At 28.2% G+C, this 21,175-nt stretch overlaps 1 protein-coding gene across 3 annotated transcripts in view; it reads left to right on the forward strand.

Moving 5' to 3' along the window:
* Positions 1-2,217: 2,217 nt before the first annotated feature.
* LOC111619477 (alpha-2Da adrenergic receptor-like) overlaps positions 2,218-21,175 on the forward strand; it is an 83,428-nt gene continuing 64,470 nt past the window's right edge. For all 3 annotated transcript variants that reach the window (XM_023361203.1, XM_023361202.1, XM_023361201.1), the window contains exon 1: positions 2,218-2,478. The gene's annotated coding sequence lies outside the window, so the exon portion shown is untranslated. The remainder of the gene's footprint in view (positions 2,479-21,175) is intronic.

Consider the following 21,175-nt stretch of genomic DNA (forward strand, 5'->3'; position numbering starts at 1 on the left):
GTTTATCACCCTGTGTTTTTCAATCAGCTTCTTTCCATTTATTATAATTAAAGCATATTCATTTCATTTCTTTGAATATCGGATATCCGACATCTAAAACTTCGACAGGCATAAACATTTTTAATGTTTATGCCTGTCGAAGGCGTTTTAATGTTTATGACCATGTTATTAGTCTCACTGCTAAACGTACGCCTAACGATACACTGCGTGTAAACAATAGTTGATAGTTGTTACTACTGTATTTAATTAAGTAGCACCTTAGCCAATACGTCACTACACCTCTGTCCTGTCAAAAAGTTAAATCTTTATACTTGGACCATACTGAGTATAACTGTTTTTAACTACTGTTATTTTAAAATAATTATATCGTAGATTATTAATTAATATAGTATTTCTTTGTAGTTTATTTTTNGTGTTACATTTCACAGACAGGCGAAACAAAGGAAAATAAAATTTAAAGCTTTTTCTTCAAAATAAACGCATTTCTTTCGTTTTTTTTCTGTTTTAAGTATTTTTTACGTTTAATTGAAATCTATATAAAAAATGTCAATGTCCTTAAGTCGTATGAGAAACAAGCGTCTAAAATTTTGGTAGTGGTTGCTGCCCTGTGATGCATAAGTACCGTACAGAGAATACAGACTTTGCGCTAATTGCCCTTTGCATTTAACTTTCTCGTAAATAAGATGCATATCAGCTAGCTTCTGCAATATGAATTTCTTCATTATGTCTAATAAACATTCACTTAGTCAACGTAATTTTAAAAAATGCCGTTGAAGACTAGTAATTAGTCGCAGGTTCGGGTCTGACCAATGGGCTGGTTACGTGAAAATTTCCGAATTTTATCCACATGTATAATACCTAAATATGGACCAGTTTTCCATAAAAGTCTTTCCGAGAGACCTCCCCACTTGGCCTATTAAGATGATAGAAATGCTTTTAACTAGTACATTTCAAATTGTGGATGAGTAAATCGTTATTCAGAAGAAATAATATTAATATTATAAAAGAAAACGTTAAGTGATTTATTATAACATTTTAAAAATGCCAAATAAAAAAAGCAATTCGAACATCTTTTTGATTTCATGAAATTATTTAATAGTCACGAAGAAACAGAAACTATATGAACAATAGTGCTTCTATTTATAAATATAATTTTATATGTTTGTTTGTATACGGCAACGCCACACTGGGAGATTTGCGGAGGGAGGATGACTCTAGGGAAGACTTTTATATATTTCTAGCAGTTGTTAGTTTTAGTAAATTGTTTATCTGTGACGGTTACGTCAATTCATTCGTCACGATCGCTCCCTTTTTATTCAAAATTTTTTTTTTACCTCTAATGTGACACGAAATAGAATTGTCTATTCTATTTCGTGTCATCACAGTTTTCAATCATATATCCTGACATGTAATTGATCGATATCCAAGGACATTAGCTACAATGAACATGAAGGGTACTGTACAGTTTAGAATATACTGTGCAAGACTGTATGCGAAAGCCTTATGTATCTAATAGTGTTGTTTTCAATTAGTATCATTTTTCCATCATTGAATTTTTAATGACAATTTAAATTTTACATTATTTAAATCTATTCTCTCGTATAAAATAATTTATATCTATGAATCGTTTGTGTGATTCTATTGCATGGCTGACTGCTTGACATAGTTTTCTGACGAATTAAAACGGCTACAGGTAGAATGTTACATTTTAGAAGCTGCAGAAGTAAAAAATCAAAGTTTATTTGCATGACTATGCAAATAAACTTTGATTTTTTCTGGAATAAATCTGGAAGTTGTTTGTAATGAAAGATCCTCTTTTTATTTCGAGAGAATTGGGATGGTAGGAAGAGAGATGCGATAAAGAAAGTGATATAAATATTCAATTATAAAAAGTTAATTTTATANCATGAAATTATTTAATAGTCACGAAGAAACAGAAACTATATGAACAATAGTGCTTCTATTTATAAATATAATTTTATATGTTTGTTTGTATACGGCAACGCCACACTGGGAGATTTGCGGAGGGAGGATGACTCTAGGGAAGACTTTTTATGGGAAATTGGTGTTATAAATGTAAAGAAAACACGTAGCTAACCTGTTGGCGAGGCACTAAACCCAGGACAAGAGTTCAGTGGTTTTTTCTACTAGGCCACTAGAGGGCATAAATATAACTTTAAATAGAATTTAAAAAAAATTAAATCAGTTGTCCATCAGATATAGAAGTACAATATTTTACTCAAAGATCGGCAGAAGTAACTAATATGCAACGGGAGTTTTTTCACAATGATCTAATGGATTAAATTTTAAAACAGTTTTAAAATATTAATAATTACGTATGGTCTAAATATAATTGTAGGTAACGAAATAATGAAAATTCGTAGACGGCTGGATGGGCCAGGCTGTTAAGGCGTCCACCGACCGCTCTGGGGAGTCGAGATCGATCCTGGAGATCGGATAACTTCACGAATTTTTCAGGTTAGTCGATTCCTGATTCGTTGTGCTAAGTCTCTCACACTCATTATGGGTTCTTACTAAGAACCCATAATGAGTGTGAAAAAGTCCTCTTAATTATCATAACACGAAAAGAATAAAAAGCTCGTTTTTATAAACTTATTGTGTAAAACAATTTTATTTGTTACACAGTAATTGAAATTCCAGGTCATATCTTTCTGGAATATACTAAATAGAGAATTTATCATAGCAAAAATAAAAATTCTCCAGTCTAGGGACCTCCCAGGAAATTTCTTAAGACTACTCGGCCGGATTCGATATCGAATTATCCAGAGGGTAGACTCACACCTTCTGCCTCTGGCATCTGGCCGAACGTAAGAATGGGTTAATAAAGTTGTAAACTATGCTGTAAAAATGCGGTTGTAAAGTATCGTATTTTTGACTCATGAAAGCCGATTATATCCAAGCATAAGTTGGCAAATCCTGAAATAAATTATCATTATTGTAATTAAACATAAATGCTATGATAAAATAATATTAAGAAAAGTTGTATTAAAAGTGGAAATGAAATTTCAGTAATGTAGTTAATCATAAAATTGTACGAAAATTAATTTGAAGACGAAGTCAGTCCGAAATTGGTAACCACCATTTATTCACTTCTTGTGTTTCAGAATACAAACAATTGACGACTTGACTTTTCTTTTTAAGCTGCTTAATCGTAAAGTTTAAAAACATTCCTTTAAAAATACATAAAAATATCCGATTAAAATTACAAGGTTAAAATTTGAACTGGCAGATCTTACACACATCTTCATTTTTCTTTCCATCCTTGCCATAAAATTGTATATATATATCTTTCTTCTTACACGTTTTTATTTTATTTTTCTATGTCTTCATTCTAAATGATTGTAAATCTTATTATTGTTTAACTTTAAATACATAACTCAACACAGCTTTCTAATAGTACAAAATATAAATTAGGGAATAAAATAAATAATTCATTTAAATTCATTTAAAATGAATATTTATTTTCCTATCGAATTATTTTTGTTTGAAATTTAGGAGGCCGTTCGAAGTTTAAAGCAATTTTTCCTATTAGAAATAATGAAAAGTCAATTAATCTATTCCCAGATCGTAAATAACGTTATTTACGATCTGGGAAATAAAGCATATATATAGTATAGCAGGAAAGAAAGTAAAACAGCGAACCTGCATAATTTAACGTGAAAATAGCACAATTAAATATTCTAATAATAAATCAAAACTCGAAAACAATAAATGAAATGTGTAAGTAGGCCTACTGTACAATAAAACGAAAATTGCATTTACTGTGCCCACTGTCGACTTCAGCATTGTACTGTACACATGGCCGCCAAATCTGCCACACGCATATCGACGTTTGAGAAACGTGAAAGCGATATTACAACTTTCTCTTAAATTTCGTTGCCTAAACAAACTCCTCGGATACCATGATTAATAGATGAAGGTTATATTGAGTTAATTTAAACAGACAGTTTTTGCTTCTTTTTACGGCCATGATTTCTTAAAATAGATGTGAATTTAATTATAACAGTAGTAAAATTTAATACGTTATTACTAATTTGGGATCGTATTCTTTATTTAGAAGCTTATTTTAAACTTTTTACTTTACCTATTATTTAAATAAAATGAAGTTGATATGTCTTCAGATAAAAAGCATGTTATACATATTATGCTTTGAGTTTTGGAAAGGACATAATGTTCTAGAAACAGTAAGATAAATTGCATCGTCGTAAAAAATTGCAATGTATACGGGGAAAATGCTCCTAAACTTCAAACATGTCAAATATGATTTAAAAAGTTTGGTTTGGATATTTTTGAAATAAAGGATATAAAACGTACGGGGAGCCTAAAATCTGTCTACGAAGAAAAACCGCAAGAAGAAATTATTAAAAAGCGACGAATAACACATAACATAACTGAACACACCAAATTAAAACGAAAAAAAAAAAAACACTGAAAACATACGATCCAACACGAGAGCGAGAGACGACTCCAGCGTACAACAAATTGTGTTTATACTTCAGTACTCACGCAGTTCGAACTTCGAAGAATCGTTCGAACTCAGAGGCGAATTTTTGTCACCTTTAGCGTTTGAACTTTAAAGCATTCAATATACTCGACATCATTCTATTTTAGTAGTGTACTTATTACTTGGCCATTTTATCAAATACACAACATTTACTTTATATTCTTTGTAAGTTTTTTTTTGCATTTACAAAAATAATCCAGCAACAAGATTTTCCTCTCACTCTCTTGACCTTTAACCAACAAAATTTAATAGCATAAATTCCCCTAATACGCAAATCTCCCTATGAAATTTCAGAAATTTTCGTCAAAAAATACGGGAGTTATCAAGCTTTAAATTGGATGTACAAAATCGTGCCACCAGACACAGACACACACTAACATCCATACATACAGAGTTACAGAGTTAAGAAAGGAATGGCTGGACTCAGAGGTATAGCCATTTAGACAATAAGAGGAAGGAAGAATGTAGAGAGAAGGTGAGTAGATGAAGATTAAAGTAAGGGAGATAGGATAGTGGGAAGGGAAGCCCATGAGGTCTTGCATCGCATTTATTGAATTAGATCAGAATACAGATACAAATACAATTACAATACAGAATTAGTAAATGTGGTACATTATAGCATATATACGCGACAATAATTACCGGTTTATTAAAAGACAAAAGACATTAAGCAAAAAGAATATTAAATAAACAGTATAAGTAAAATAAGACTATGTACAAGGCTGGCATTTAGCCAGAAATGCGCGACAATTTTTGTTAACAGCTGAGATATGGGATATACAAATACTCGAAGATGGTGACCATATGCGAACAAGGAAAACAGATTAATTGAGTTTATTAATTTCGGTGGCAAAGTTTTTGAATGCATTGATGATGACCTTGTCGCTGAAAAACGTACGAAGGTCACACGGCCATAGTTGTCCTTTGTTGTAGACAGCATCCCTGAGTTTCTTTCGTTGGGTTATATAGAGTGGGCAGCGGAAGATTAGATGCTCGGGGTCCTCTTCTTCGTTGAGGTCACAAGTGCATTTGCCGTCGGTTTTGTTTAGAAACCTCAGCAAGTAAGAATTAAAGTTACCATGCCCCGTTAACAGTTGTGTTAGCTGGAAGGTGGTATTGAAATTCCTTTTAGGACAGTCCGAAGGAGAAGGGAGGTAGCGGTGGGTGAGCCTGCCTGTATTGCCATTATCCCATCTGGATTTCCAAGTTTTGAGAATAATATCGTGCAACAGATTGTTGAGATGGGTGATGCTAATTTTATTGTAGGAGATATTAGTTGCTAAAGTTGGTGCTTTGGAGGCAAGAAGGCCCGCTCTCTCATTACCCGCAACCCCTGAGTGCCCTTTGACCCAGTGGAAGTCTATGTTAATGCCACTGTTCCTGAGGGCACGGATACTATTGACGGTGTCCCTTATGATAGGGAGATTTGTGTTGCACTTGGCTATTTGGTGTATGGCGATTCGACTGTCGCTGAAAATCTGGTAGTTGTGTTGATTCACTGTATTGTGGTTGTTTGTAATCCAGGTAATGGCTTCCAGGACATCCATACATACAGAAAAATACCTTATTTTCTCGCATTTCTCGACGTTTCAAGGTTCCAACAGCCCAAAAATGGAAAAATCTTTGTGGTCATTTTTTGACCGATCACCATATTTTCACATTGTTATATATAGCAAAGAAAGTAAACATACAAATTTGATATTGAGATTCAGAAGTGCGAGAGAGCTTTTTGAGAGATATTTCTATTAGTATTAATTATATATTAAGNAGGAGTTAACAGACGACTGGCACGACTCTATTGTTAAAGGAAAAGTACGATGTACAGGGGCAAGCCACTACTAATTTGATGTGTAGATCATATATTTTAAATTAAATTAATTAAAAATCGCAGCTTGGCATTGTGACAATGTCGTAATAAATAATTTCCCGATTTTAAAGATTTAATTTTCCAAACTATTTTATAAAATTTACATTTAATTTTGATTCCATTAATTAACATATATCAATGTTCTTATCTTTTTAAATAGTATTATATGCCCAAATACAATAGTATTCAAAAGGTAATATTATTATTATTAGCTCTAAACAAATTAGAGCTAATAATAATAATAATTGCTGTAGTATCATAGTATCAGTAATTGTTTTTCTTGTTTACATCGTAATTTTCGAATATAGAATGCTATAGATTTGTAAATATATGTTTTTAATTCCATGAGTTGAGTGTTCAGAATCGTTAAAAATATTTAAGTGCGTCTAGTACTTAATAGTTTTCGTTTCTAATTTCATGTTTTCGTGACTTATTATAGCACAGTTTCTTTTCTTTTTTTTTTTAAATATGATAATCATTTATTCCTCAATACAATGTATTATTATGTTATTTAGAAAAAAAGTATATTTATATTTTTATAGAGTTACGTTAAAATTTATGTAAAATGTAAATTAAATAAATTAATGCAAAATGTAAATTACATGTAAAATTTATTACTTTAATACGTGAATAATAAAAAGCATTTGTTTATTTGAGTTTATTTGGTCAATGTTATTTTCAATATACTTACAAATAGACATTTGTTTCTACAGAGAAAAATATTTATTGTTTTGAGAATCTTTGTGAGTTGCATCAATTTTGCTACTGCTTTCACATATCACATGAAATTTTAAAAAGATATGCTACGTCTTTTATGCATTGTATTCTCATTTTCAGATATACGTTTCTTATTTTGTTCTTTGTTTCCATTTTTGATGTGATAAATAAGTTCTTCAAAATAGATTTAAATTTGCAGAATAGTTTCACCTCGATTTTTTAAAATCTTATTTTGCAAAATTTTCCTTTTCTAAACATATAAATTTCCTCGTATTGCGATATGTCTTGGAATACATTTTCTCGTTGTTTATAATGTAAATTAGTTAGGCTTACATTATAATTTCACTCTGTTAATTATTTATATTATTAGTAGAATGAAATTATAATGAAAATCGGATTAATTTACATTGAAACAAGATTATAATATATTGGAAGCATGGAGAATTTATAAGAATCACCTTTGCCAGAATCATTTTATGTATAAAAGACTTAAAAAATAATAATATTTTTAAAGATAAATATTATAATAAAGTAGATTTAAATAATTGATTATTAAAAATATAGCATTTTTCCATATGGATTTGTGCTTTGTAAGCATCATTAATATTTTAGGAAATAACTTTGATTAAGCACACAAATGTTTATAATTTCATATAGTAAAACTTAAAAACTATACTCATGTATTCGCATTAATATTTTCATGTTATTCATTTCATTAATCGGAAATAATTTTACAGAGGCAGTAACAAGACATCTAATGATGTCATTGTTAAGAAACAATGAATTCATTAGATGTAATTCAGTAAAGAATTGATGATAGAGTTATGCAATTTATGTTTCTGCTGAAATATACGAAGTTGTTAGCTTACAATTTAAACTAAAGGACAACACAAACAGAAGAATTTTAAGGATTAAATTAATTAAATAATTGAAGAAAATATTAAAATCCATTTAACGAGATGTTAAAGATGTCACAATACTAATTACTTAGAGTGCTGTATACAATGGAATCAGTTTTGAAAAGTAAATGACTGTATTTGACACTTCACTAGCAACCATTTTCATTATATTTTTCATCTCGCAAAATGGAATTTCATATTAATGTTAGAAATTTATAGAATTAGTTGTTATGTGTTATACAGACTTAACTGCGTGCACTGAATATGAAATCAACTTCATTATTATGTTTTTGTCGTTCTATATTCCAAATTGTTTAAATTTGGAATATAGCATGACTAATTGAACAAAATTTTTCTATATTTTGCTATTATTATTTTCCTCTCTTTTATATTTATTATGATATCGTTAGTTTAGTCTATTCAGAATGTATCTTGATATAATTAATAGCATTAAATTAAATTCATCCGAAATACTGTTAGAAAAATGCCTTAATTTATTAATAAATTAATGTATGATTTTATTACAAAAAATAATAATAAATTTACATGTAAAGATGTATATTGCGATTTACGAAATAGTTCCATTAATTATTGAATTTGATTATTAGTAATTATTTTTTTCCTATTCGCGTATATTTCATACTTTATAAATAAAATAAAGATTAGTAATGATAAATTAAAAAGTTCAANATTTTTTCAATATTATTCTATTATTATTTTGTCTTTAATTGTGAAAAGTTTTGATTAATTGATATAATATTTCCTGAATATTTTTCGTTGCTTCTGAAACTTTTGAATGAGATTTATCAATCACTTATAAACTAACTCATCATTTCCTCTAATAATACAAGTAAAACGTATCTTCTAGAAATAAAAAAGAAATTAATCGAAAATATATATTTGGATTTTAATTTATTATAAGAACAGGTTAACTGTCAATTTTTCTTTAGTTTACTTACACTTATTGAACTATTAGAGTAAGCATTTGATTAAGAAGTATATAGGTTCAGGTTACAAAATCAGTAAGCCTACATTGCACATACAAATCTAAAGATTAAAACGATCATATTAGATTGAATGCCGGAACGTCAATCAACTTGTCAATTATAAAAATAGTTTTAGTCGAGTTATCTTGAAAGTTAACTTAAAAGGTCTCCGAAGATCTCATTGGGCTAAAGCGATGCTTCTTCAGAATGTTTTTAAAGTGCATTCACTAAATATGTAAAAAAATGACAGAAGATTTCGAATGAGATAGGATATGAGTGAATATCGTTTATTAATAGAAACTTGAAACTATGTGTAATCGAGAAGGAAAAGCCGTAGCTACGAGTGGATTATGAGATGACTAAGACTCCTCGACTTAGCCGCAGTGCCCAGAATATAAGTATAAGAAAGTAGCCCAAATCATACCGACTTTTATAAAAATTTGTATAAAATCCTTAGATGGTGCAACAATGTTTGTTCAATTATTCCATGATGTTTACATATATATATCTATATATTTCAGTTTTTTACTTTACACAATTAATTTTTATTATGTTTATATAAAGTTTCCAAGCTGTGAGCTCTGGAAGACTAGTCTCTTAAATCGTATCAGATGTTTCAAAAATCGCAGATATTTAAAGCACATAGAAAATTATTTTCTGAATAATTAATTTGTACTAGATATTAACACTTATTTTTACTTAATATTCTTCTTCTTCTTCGTCTTGCATTACGGGCCTTAGAGGCCTTTAGCTGCAGTCACAATCATTGTCCATGTCGTTCGGTCTATAGTCTGCCTCTGCCAATCTTCGATTCCGAGATCTTGAAGATCTTCAATGACCCCATCTATCCACCTTTTTTTCTGGAACGGCTCTTGGCCTCTTTCCCTCTTTCTTTTTCCCTCATAATGGAGCCCTCGTGAAGCTGTTGCCATTATAGGAAGCCTTATGACATGGCCTAACCACTGTAATCTTCTGGCCTTAATCACCTGTGTGATCATGGGCTTGTCGTAGGTTGTCTGCAGTTCCTGGTATGTTCTTCTCTTCCATATTGATTCTCCATTGACCATGATATCATTATCATTATGGTCTTCCACATGTCTGAAAAATTTCCTTAGTATTTTGTTTTCAAATCTCTGTAGTTGTAATTCTTCCTACTTTGTCATTGGCCATGTTTCACATCCATAAAGAACCGCAGGTCTAATCAGCGTTACATATACAGTTATCTTTGTCCTTTTACTAAGGAGTCACTATTTAATATTCTGAATAACAAAAACTTTAAAACAATAACATTGAATTTCATATGTCAATTTTCGTACATTAATAATCGTTAGACTGAACATTTTGTAGTAGAGCGATACATATTTTTACAGCTCCCACTTATTATATTTTTATTTTTCAGTCATTGCAGAATAATCGTAAAATAATCAATCTTTTATCACCAATTAATTATCCTAGATCTTACTGGTACGATCTGAGCAATCCATTAGTTTACATATACCACGCCATTTTGTGAAGTAAGCATCTTCATAAGCTTTAGCTCTCTCTTATAATCAATATTGTAATATAAATGTGCTATAAATATATCTAATTATATAGCAATATATATTTAAAATATTTTAGCTTACCATTACTCCAAAGGCTTACAAAAATAACCAAAATATTAAATCAGAAACCCGAATTCTGTTTCAACAAGCATAGTATAGACAAATGTAGAGTATTGTAATCAAATTAGTGACGTTATGAAAGGTCATTGTATTTCAAAACTGAAAAGATGGAGGAAATAACAATGTATCTAAAAATATAACTGGTGCAATTTTGAGGGTGGTATGGTTTCCCCAGTATATACTTCTATTTCCATCATGTAAAGTAAGGCTACTGTTTCGATTTTTACACTTGGATTGCAGGTAATAGATTTAGTATTGGTTGGAAAATTAAAATAGAATTTTTTTAACTTGTTCCTGTCACCCTTCAAATTATTCATTACTAGTTACGAGATGGGCGGAGTTGCTTTTATGAATAAAATCTAGATTACTAGTGGCGTGGAATTGAAAAATAAACAGAAACAGTATGTTATTACTGTTACCAGTAATGAAGAGTTAAGAAGAAATTCGCATCTTCATTTGCTGAAAATTGCAATCATAAGATTTTTAATAGAAATTCAACACATATGCTGAAGTAATTGAGAAAATTTTTGATAAAGGATGCAATGGCTAAAATTACGGCTCTGGTATTCAACTTTTTAGATGAACTAAAGCTTTCAGTAAATGATGTTATTAGGCTGCTCCAAAATTTTTCTTATAAAATAACAACTGTTTCAGAAGTAGTGAGTACAATTTAGGGAGACCAGTTTCTAACCGTAATGCGTATTCGAAAACAGAACGGTGGAGTTTGAGTGAATATGCATATCCATTGTATTGTATCGATTTTGAAAAATAAAGTAGGGATCCAGATTGGTGGGGCATGGCTAGGAGGAAAGAGTAGTAGAATTAGACAGCCTGAAGGCTGTAAATATTTTTATTTTTAGTTTTACATAACTTAGTAAGAAAAAGAAGATTCGGGATAATGGCTATAGATTGTGGATTGATATAAAGTCAAAAAGTGATTTTAGATTCAAAAAATACGCATAAAGTTTCTCATGTCTGGTTGTATGGTGGAAATGGGTAAGATCGTTAAATAGAAATAAAGCTTCAACAGTTCCTTTGCCACGCATAAACGCTTTCTGTAGAGAATTTAAAACTTTTTATTCTTTAATTTCCTTTTTCGCTAATAATCCTATAAAAAGTTTACGAATGGTTTAGACTGATTTGTAACCTTTGAGTTATAAATTTATTGTTTGAATAGTGAATTATATGACACAATATTAAATATAAAGATATATGCTTTAAGAAGGGTTAGTAAAAATATTTAGAATAAATATTCATGAAATAAAGAAAAAATACAGGATACAATGTATACATTAATATTTCGTGGCGTAATCTTTGTCTTTAATATCAATCCGAATTCTCTCCGGCCTGCTATCAAATAGGATTCGAATAGCATCACGACTAATGTTATGGTGCTACACATGAATAATCACTTTTATCAGCTTCGGTTCTGTTGAAGGTCGCACTATTTGAACTTCAAGAACCATAAATGACATATTTTCAATTCATTTGGATCTGGCGAATTTCCAGCCCAACCCAGCATTCTCTGTTCTGAAAACAGCCTTTTCATCTGTAAGAACGAAATTTAGGGTAATGGTTTAATATTTTAAAGGTATTGAACACTGTTAAATCAGAAATGTACACTTACCTCTCTAGATGTGTGGCAGGATTCCAATTCTTATTGGAAAATGCCGGCTTTAATCCAAATACAACTCTATGTTAATTACATGTTCATAATATGATCTCTAACAACAGTTTCGTACTAATTTGAAGTCATTGTGCAACCCACGAAATAAAGACTTCAAACGACATCGTAAGTGATTACACTCCAATATACACTTTTTGGGCGTAACGAAACATTTTGAGTAAAATATTTTGTTTAATTTGCAGAATACTAGTTGAGGCTGGTCGCTGTATAATGAAAAACGACTCTCATTTGTAAATGTGATATGTTTGTCATTGATCCGTTGTCCAATTGCTACATTTTTTGGCTCATGCTAAATTTACCATCTTCATATTCTGTGTTAGTAATGGTTTCTTTTTGGTCTTATGTGCAAAACTTCCTGCTTCATAGAGCCTCTTATAAACAACACATCGACTTGTTACCACTCCTTTTTGATACTTTCCACTCCATCGTCAATTCATGAGGCATAAGAAATCAATTTTTTCGGTTCAAACGTCTAAAAATTTTGGCGTTTCTTGATAAAGCCAGACAGACACTACGAAGTAAATCATCTATTTTTACAAACGTCTTAAGCTTTCCGATGTAGCGACTAACAGTTGAAAAGAGACATATTAGTTTCTGAGCAATTTGAGTCACATTTAGAATTTCCTTGTATAAAATTTCTATATATTTCTTCTTTCAAAGTGTCAACTCACACAACTTGAGCATACTTATACAGTTAATTTTCGATACAACACTTGCAAGTTCAAACAGCATTTAGTACAGGATATCCTTGTTAGTTTGAAAATCAAGGAACGAAATAATTGCGACTTCGAATTATCCGAGATTTACATATTTCTGTACACGATGGCAAGTGCCATGTAACTGACGTAATTTATTAAACAAACGGAATACTGCTACTTATACAGAACACTATTTTCATTAATTAATAATTAATAATACAATTAAACGGCACGTGTCCGGTGAGAACTTCACACGGGTTGCCAGATAGGTTTATATAAAGTAAAGCAGAATTCTTTGAAATGTAGCGCAAATTATTTTTAAAGTGGCACAAAAAGTCGTAAGTCGTCCAAATGTAGTAGCCTAGAGCCCTACAGATATCTCTAATCTGCAACCTGTAACCCGATCTTGCAATCCCGAAACCCAGCCGTATGTTTTAGATAAGAGAAAATAGTAATTCATGGGTAAGGTGACACTCGAAAATGTGTTACTGTAAAAGTAAAGCCATATTGAATAGATTAGAATCGTTCTTGGTCTATGTTCTCTAATAGTATGGAGGAACATTGACCTAAACCAGCGGTTCCAACTTACTTTTTATCATGGAACATTTTCACCTTAGTAAAAAATGTTGGAACCCTGACAATTTTGATGATTATAGATAAAACAGCAAATAGAAACACCAAAAACAATTTATTAAAAATGAAAAACAAAAATACAGATTAATAATAAAAAACAATTATTATTACTTAATTCAAACTGGCCATTAATGTGACGGGTTAAACTTCTTTTCTTTCAATATTTTAAATAGCGCTAGCGTCTGGATTTGTACCTTCATTTTCATCTGCCTTTTCAGTCTCTATGTCACTAGAAACATTGAAGTACTTACTATTTGCTATATTTTTTTTTCAAAAATTTTCTCTCAGCCAACATTCCATGATATTTTAATTTGGAATATATACAATACTGAAAGAACTATAAATTTATACGATTCATACTATATTTTTATATGAAAAATACATAAAATATCACAAAACGACTGCAGTGGAAAACTCTAATAATTATTGACTGATAGCCTACTTGTACGCTGCACTGTTGCGATAGAACACACTACATATACTACTTATGTGACATTCACGTTTGACGTGAATGACACGTAACTAGTATAGACCCATCACTAATATCGTAGTAGGCTATGTGCAGTACAGTACCATCGGGCATCTGACTGGCCACTCCCGTCATTAGATTCAATAGGCTTGCGCTGCAGATATCAACGAATTAAAGCGAATCTAACGAATGTATTGTTATTTATATATTTGATACATATATGGTTTTTTTTCATTTGTATCAGTGGATGACGTATTATTGTACAATATAACTGACGAAGTTCTTTGCAACAAAAGGATAGTGTGCTAAACGGGTTAAACTTCTTTTCTTAACTTTACATTTCATAACTTTACTTGGCTATTGTATTTTTTAATTTTACATTGAACGAACTATGCATTTTGCAGTAGCCCTGCAATACGTTAAAACACTAACACTACAATATAACAAATTATAACAAAACATTCTTATTTTCAAAAGTTCTATTTAAAAATGAAATCCCAGAATTCGTTTCTTTACAATTTGTTTTATTTACCAATTTTCATCGAAATGTAAAATAGAAAATGCAATACTTGCTTGAACTATTGTTAAGAATTCGTTAATGAATTGCTTATATACTTTTCTAACTGAATTCGTAAAGCTCTAGTATAGTACGTAATATTCTGTTGTGGCTGATTTAAATTCTAGGATAATTTAGTTGTCATACTGAACCTATGACGACCACATTATTCTAGAATTGAAATTCTGTTAATCTGGTTACATTTTTCTATAATTTGAAGAACTTTGATGCAATTGTGATACTATTAGTTTAGATATCTTTCAAGAATGATGTATTTACCTGAACAGAACCAGAGTTTTTTTTGTTAACAGATAATATTTTTGACATTACTTATTTTTCTAATAAATTGGGTTAAAATATTCGTAATTTATTCAAAAGTCATCAAAAAATATTCATGTTACAGATTGTTAATTAATTATTGGATTTATGCAAACTTTAAACAATGTTTAAATGCAATATATGAATAGAATCAAACAAATTTTCATATAAATAGTGAAAATGTTTAAAATATCTCGAAAATATGTATAAAATAGCATATTAAATGCCGTTTAATTTTAAATTTTACATTTAATAATTAAAAAACCTAAAATATAAATTTGATATACGTGTTTATTTGAAAATATTAATTAATATACATTTATAATTTTATTTAATCATTTACACTTTAAAACAATTAATTTTGAAAGCAATATTCGAATTAAAATAAAAAAATGATAATAATATTTTACAAATAAACTTCAAAAATTTAACAACGGAATGCAACAGAATTTTGCACCTTTTTTTTTCTTTGTTAAAATGTAATTACATTTCTACTGTGTTGCATTTCTTATTTTTGCACAACTATTTTTTCTTTATTTTATTGTAATTTACTTTTCCTGTTCAATTTTGATTTTACCATTCTTTTTCTCTTGTTTTCATTTCATTTCTTTTATTTTAAATAATAATCTTAGTTTTACTTTATAGAATTGAAAACAAAAAACGAGTAATTATACATATCCATAGTATAAATACCTAATTGTGTAATATTAAATTAAGATAACAAATCAACTAAAAAGTATTTGAATTTGAATTATTGAAAAATAAGTTAGTACATTTCTACAAACAAAAAGAGAATTATATGAAATTGTATATTCATTTTTTAAAATTTTGTGATTTAATTGTATTTAAGGATTTGTAGCAATTTATTTCGTTATTAAAACGTTCCCAACATTTGCTATCAGTTGGACTTCTGTTTGTGAAATAATAAAAAAATAGTACGTAAATTTAATTTTAAAAAAAAGTAAATAAGAAATGTTTTCTAAACAAGAGAAGGCTTTTATCTATTTTATGATTTTAAATTTTATTTTGAATGTATATGGATTTAAATTTTATTTATAAGAATGTGTATGTTTTTTTTTTCTACCACAATGTTTAAATATATAAATATTGTTTATCAAATCTTACAATATAATAAACTTATTTTGAATATGATTATGGTAATGTTTCTTGATTTTTATATATTATAAGTTATATCAATACTTTTGAAATAGAAATTACAGAAAATTTTTGAATAATTTTTATTTTATAGCTTATTTACTACTTTATATCACCGCACATTAAAACGTGCAACTGGACACAAAATATCTAATGGGAATTTCGAATTGTGTAGTAATTAATTGCCTGATTCTGGGTTTTATAAATATTTCTTTCTTGTGGTTATTTTAAAGTTAAAATATTTATCTAAATTACACAGAGCACGGTAAAACCTGTCCAAAACGAAACCGGAATGCCAAACAAATTCGGAAAAAATTCGGTACCACGCAATTCCGATTTACACTGGTTTTACTGTATATTTTATTCGGCCCACGAAAAAAGATCTATGGAAGAAATGTTTGTAGGATTTACTACAGTAAGACTTCGCTAACGCGGGGGGTGCGTTCCTAGACAACAAAGCGCTAAGTGAAACAGCGTTAAATGAGGTCATTTTAACATAGAGTAAATAGGGATAGGGGAACACACAACCAAAAATAAACAAATTTTGCTTTAATTTTAAGTTATTTTATATTAATTTGTATAATAATATATGTTAAATAACATAAATGCACACAGAAATGTAAAGTTCATTTTTTTGTGACGAAGATCCTGACTTTTCTGAAATTCTTGTTCTTTTGCAATAAAGTCGCGAAGTTTCATTTGTCGTTTTTTTTTCTTTCCTAAAGCAAATGTCGGTAGCAGAAGATCGCATACAAGACGCCTCGTTTTGATTTTGCATTCCTTCCAAAATCTGGATCATTCGCTACAATTTGATCAACAATTTCGGTTATCCTACCAAACTTTTACTAAGGAAATCTGTAGAGATATTCTTTGGATTCTCCGTTTTCAGAATTCTATTTTCCAGTTCCACATGAATTCCATGTTCTTCCAGTTCTCGAAGATCGACGTTGGTTAGGCTCTTACCAGAAACCTGCTTTAACTCCTCAATATCCTGCTCGTTTATCTCCTACTCCTGCTATATCGATTAGGTTGAGTTTGGTCAACCTAACGATAAAGCGATATGCTCTTCTCGTTGGGAATTCTTGGATACCTTCAGCCATAACTTCTTCCACACTTTGTTCGTGCATTTATCAATTAATTCTTGCCAAGTGGAGTCGATATTTCCTATGGCATCCATGATGTTATATTTTTTTTCAAAATTGCACAAAACAAACATAGATTTAAAGAAAGTACACCTTTTGCCTGCCATCTTTTGCTGACTGGTTCGTGTTCGCAAATAATCGTATTATATACGAACCAATGAAATGCCGCGATAATTTAAATCGGCGTGAATTTTGAGCTTTTTTTTTAGGCTACGAACAGACCGCGTTATATCGAATCAGCGTAAAGCGGGGTTTTACTGTATTTGTATCGAATATATACAATTCATATTTTTCATACAGGCACTACATCGACATCATCATTTAAACTAATCCATAACCACAGATCTCATGTTCTATGGTAAATTATATCACATGCAAGCCCACAGTGCACCCTACGCATGTCTAATGATTAAGTTTAAACAGCGATTGAAATTAATAAATAATTATACAGATATAAAACTTGTGTTATTTTCTTTATTTTCTATTTATAACTTTTAGAACAGCTTGTTAATGCTAGGATTTATCAGTTTGGCCAAAACAAAACTGATATTTGTGCAGTAGGAAAAAAAAAACCTTAGAATAAGGCCTGCTTTATATAAGAAAATATGACTTATCAAAAATGATATACAGTACTTCTGTTATACCTTTCTTAAATTAAATAATAAATTTTTAAAAATAATAATAATTGTAGCTGCCAGAATACTTACATCTTTAAAGCAATAGTAAAAATTAATTAATTTATTTATTTATTTTTAATTTATGTCCAATGACAAGAAAAAACGGCAAATTAATAAGAATTGATTTAAGTATCATTAAGTATCATTTAAACAATGAATAGTTTTTATTGCAATTTTGAAGCAATTTTTTGACAAAAATAAGGTTACAACGATATTGTAAATATAAATGACGCAATATTTGGACTATTAAAAAAATCCAATTAAAATATACAAATTTGTTCTCTACTGATCTTATCACGTATTTGAATTTGAAAGAATATATATATATACACACAGTATATATAAATAGAATTATAACAAAAGAAAACTGTCAGAAAGCTTAATTACATATTGACTAAATCTCTCCAAATGTATGAAAGGAGAATTCTATTACAATACGCTCTATAGAAAACTTACCAATATAGAGCTTCAGCATATCTTAATAGAACTTAAATATCATTAATATAGTAACATTATATTATAATATTATAAAATAAAAAACATTATTTGAAAGAATTAATAGTTTGATTTTATAATATATTTTACACAAAAATATTGAAATCAATATTAAAATTTGCTGAAATAATTTCATTTATAAGATTAAAAAGTGAAAATTTTAAATTATAGACAATGCATCAGAAATGGTTTTTAAAAATAATGATTTGTTAAAATGTATGTTTTAGGATAACAAATTTATTGTTTTCAAGGTCAATTATATAAAAGGTTAGAGAGGAAGAAAGAGAGAGAGAGAGAGAGTGCAGAAAATGCTAAAATTCCCTTGGATGTTTGCTAACCAGTAACAAACGATGCTTCCCAGAGACAGATCGATCTATTGGATAGAAAACCGGATGACGCCATTCCCGGGATTTCTAACGTCATACGTTTGAGTCAAATGTTAGATTATTTATTTTTCACCTTGTTAGTTACTGCGGTACTTGGCAAGTAAATAGAAATGTAATTCTAAAGAATATAAACCGTATGAATAAATACTAATTCAAACATGAATGCATTGTTTTCTAAATTTCTTTACATAACAAATTTCAGCTAGATATTTTAAAAAATAATACTTAAAGTTTTACAAATATAAATAATTTCACAAATTCTTTCATTTGAATGCTTAAAATTGTGATTTTTAATATAAAGATATTATAAATTAAAAAATATTTACAATATCAAACAAGATTTTCTTACTTTTAAATATGAGAAATAAATAAATCATTTGAAAAAAAATTAATAAAATAGAGGTAAAAAAATTTTACTTTTATACTAATAATATTTATAGCAATATTATGCACAAAATGATGTATTATACATCTGATATATGTTATGTAATTATTTACTGTTTTATGAATTTTATATGATATGAAGATAGTTAAAATATTTTCACTTTTATGTGGAATTTATTAATTTAATTTCTATTTATATGTAGTCATGTTTAATAAGAGTTAGTTTATTAATTGATTTTATTATAAGTAGTTGCATGAAATGAAAAAATAGTTTATACTTTTTTGGAGTATATCAAAATGTCAGATTATAATTCATATATATGCATAAATTATATTATTCAAAGCAATAATAATTTTAAAGAATATTACTATTATTTTAAATAATTTTATATTTTAATTAAATACATTTAATTAATCAAATATAAAATAATAATAATTAATAACAATAATAATTATTATTTCTAATTTTTATTGAATTATAATTACAAAACTTTTTATAGTATATTTTTTTAATATTATTTTTAATTCAGAAAATAAAGCAAAAGATTAAAATTCATACCTTTTTGTTTTACTTTCAATTATAGAATTTAAATATTGCCTAACAATCAATTCATAAGTGGTCAATCTATGAAATATATTTTAATATTATTTACATCTCTGTAAACTGGAAAAAAAATAAATAACATTAATTGTTTCCTATTGTTTCAATTTTTATTTTGAAATTTTTAAAATACTTTTAAAATTTATTAAAAAGATTGTATGCTATTAATTAAAAATAAAAGAGAAAATTAAATTGTACCAAATGATTGCAAAAAATTAATTAGTGCATTTATTGTAAACGAAGCAAGTTATATTCTTACAACATATCTAGATCCCAAAATTAATAAAATTTTTATATTTTATTTTGTTGAAAAAACTTAAATTGTTTCATTTTTAAATTAATAAGATATTTCATTTTAAAGTATAAATATTTTAGTTTTAAAATTAACAATATTTTACATTTTTTATTATGATTCTTTTCATTTTTTTTAATATATATATAATATATTTCTCCATTAAAAACTTCTATTTTACAACCACCAACAAACAGAAAATTTCAAATTAATAACACATTAACTCGTATATTTAGTAAATGAATATTTAAAAAGAACTATTTTACTTGCTTCTAATCTGGTAAAATATAAGAGTGTTTCAAATTAGGGTCACACTAAATAAAATAATGGTATGCACTCTTATGACGTAGTAGGTCTCTAGTCAATTGATTGCACTTATAATAAATTAGATTAATGCACCCTAACCTTAAGTTCATTTGCATTATTGAACAATGTTTTGTTTTAGGTTAAAAACAAAAAGGTATATATTTTCATATTTTTAAATTTATCAAATTAATTGTATAAATGATCTTTAAATCCATTAAACATATAAAAAGAATTTTCTTTAATTGCATTTATTAATGTCAATTTATTTAAAATCACATAAAATTATTAAGGTTTGCATTTTCAATTAAATATAATTTAATTCTAATATTATTTATATTTTAATTTGAACATTTTATACTGACAATAATTGCTAAAGGATAAAGGATATTTTTAGTCAAAGTTATATTCCTATCATGCATATTTCACTATAATTAGCTTAAATATGATGTTATAAAAATAACTGTTTGTTACATATTAATTTTCATAAAAGCCTATGCTAAATGACCTTTCTATTTTAAATTATAAATTTTAAATTATGATAAATTATACATATTAATATTATTGTAATATGTATTTTTAATTGCATTTCATTAATTTTTTACATTTATTAAATTTATTAATATTTTGATTTTTCTTTAAGTGAAAGATAATTTATGTTGATAAATTTTATTAACTATAGTATTTGGTGCTATTTTTTTATTATTTAAATTTTAAAATA

Source organism: Centruroides sculpturatus, unplaced genomic scaffold (assembly GCF_000671375.1).
Source record: "Centruroides sculpturatus isolate CEXI.00-Female unplaced genomic scaffold, Cexi_2.0 scaffold166, whole genome shotgun sequence".
NCBI classification, from domain to species: domain Eukaryota; kingdom Metazoa; phylum Arthropoda; class Arachnida; order Scorpiones; family Buthidae; genus Centruroides; species Centruroides sculpturatus.